Raw genomic sequence first — 2,500 nt, forward strand, 5'->3', positions numbered from 1 at the left:
AAGAAATGAGAAAGTGCCGTTGTTGAGTTTATTTATTTTATTCACGTACTAACAAGTCAACGAGTATGTATAAATATTTGTGGAATTAGACGTGTCGGGTAACTCTTCTGTTCACGTTAGCAAATATCGGAGCTCAGTTTAACATTGTCAGAACGTGATCACGACTAAAAAATAAAATAAAATGCTACTGTAACATTTCTCAAAATTGTGTCTCAAAATGCACCAGATTGCATTTCAGCGCATATTCATTTCAAAAAGTTTCCCGGGGAGCATGCCCCCGGGCCCCCCTAGGAAGCTCGTGGCCTTCGGCCACTCGGGATTTCTCCCCCAAACGATAAATCCTAGATAAAACCCTGCTCTTTTAGCCTCACCCCTACACCCTAGGACCCCATTTCGTCTCTCGCATCTCTCTTGTTTTAATCCAGGATGGCGCTCATCCAAATGGGGTGCGCTCGCCAAAATACAACTGCATTGCAGGCTATAATTTATCGGAATAATTTAATATTACTATATCGAAATAATTTAAATCCTCACTTCGCTAGGTGTGGATTTTGCCGAGTCATTCCTATGAGGTCAGATTTTGACAGAGATTCAAAATGATAAGAATATATATATATATATATAGTTTTGTGTGTATGAAGAAGGCTGGAAATCCAACGATGTAGTCACTAGCCAGTAGCAGTGAACTACTACTGACTGGTCCTTTTTGAATGAAAAACGTAATGTGCCGTGATTGGGAATCGAACCCGCGTCCCCCTGATTACTAGTCGGGTGTGCTAACCACTGCACCATCACGACAACCCTGCTGGCAACAGAGCAATCAGTGAAGATACTGGTTAGCCACGGGGTTCCCCGGCAATGTTTAACATTCAGGAATAGGACTACATCGGATCACCCAAAGGTGATTCACAGGCTACCAGCTAATTAATTATAATTTTGTGTGCATATATATATAGGGAGAATGAAAAAATAAGTCGCTGGCGAACGTCTCACAGGTTTGGTATATTATAATCTCGTGTAAACGTTTCGCCCTTCGGGCTTCTTCAGTACACGCTAAAAACTAAAAACTAAAAATACCTGGTACAACTGAACTTGCGCTATTTATACAAAACCATGAACCAAAATGTGTAAAATGTTTAAAATTACAAAAAAATTATAAACAGAGTCGAGGTTCAGGGGAATAATTAGCATTTTGTATTGTTCAGAACAAAATAAAATGCAAATTATTCCCCTGAACCTCGACTCTGTTCTTTTGTTGCTGCACAATTCGAAACTAGCCTATTCGTTTGGTGGGTAACCTTAACCAGACAGAATCGAGAACTGGAACAGACCATAATGGTATGAAAACCTGTCTCATGATTTAAAAAAGAAAACATTTGAGCTTGTTGGCATTCTGGTTGGTCACCTTATCAATATGAGATTTGTCTTTTACCAAACATGGTGAAAAAGTGCTACGGGTGCAACCAGGAGTTTGTCGACAAATATCGCAATTAGCCATTCAACGTGGTAATCTGACACGCAGACAGACGAATGTAAGGTCTAGCGTCTGACAGCAACATGCAATACAACCCAGACTTCACGTATACGTACTACCACTGCGACATACGTGATATTTGCCCGGAAAAACCTAATCTTTGATGGCATCGTGCACATGACAACGTCAGACCAAGAAAGCCTGACACCAGAGCAGTTAAGCCTTATCATGAGCGCTGGACTAACTGTTAAACTCTTTTAAGTAAATCTGTTAGTGTCGGATGAACTATGAGATGGCGTCATTAGAGCATAAGGCTTTTTTCACTCATCTTGTAGTTTAATAGTAATGGTTTGGTTATAGTTGTCTGCCTTACAAAATTATTGCATGATAACTCTTTCCAAGATTCGTTGAAAATTCATCGTTTACATTAATTGGCTCTTAAGGTTCCTTTCAATGCTATAATTGTAGTTGCCAAGTTAGAGCAAACCATAATTATTCCTTTTACATCTTTCATTATTCATTGATAATGTTAATGCCAAGTTTTATTGCAAATAGTTTAAAATTTACATCATGATTTTGTTATTGTGTAGTTAATAAAGCTCAAATGTTTTCTTTTCTAAACCATGAGACAGGTTTTCATACCATTATGGTTTGTTCCAGTTCTCGATTCTGTCTGGTTAAGCTTAAGGTTACCCACCAAACGAATTCATACGTTATTGTTCAATTTAAATGTACATTGATTAGTACTTTGTGAAGTAGAAAATTCATTTCAAATTAATGTAGTTGTTTCCAACCTTTATTGAACTGTTTTCTGACTTGCACTATGGAAGGGTATATTATTGTTTAGAACCAGTAAATTTAATCTGGATTAAAATATGTATGGATTTTAAATGTATTGATGTTAAGATAATAACCAAAATTTGCTAATTTGAAAGAAAGTTTCACCGTTTTACCCCTTACTTGAGGAAAGGGAGGGGGGGTTCAATTCATCGAATAAAAAAATAACCCCTTCCCCCGTAACAGCAC

The sequence above is a fragment of the Montipora foliosa genome, chromosome 8 (assembly GCF_036669935.1).
Source record: "Montipora foliosa isolate CH-2021 chromosome 8, ASM3666993v2, whole genome shotgun sequence".
Lineage (NCBI taxonomy): Eukaryota > Metazoa > Cnidaria > Anthozoa > Scleractinia > Acroporidae > Montipora > Montipora foliosa.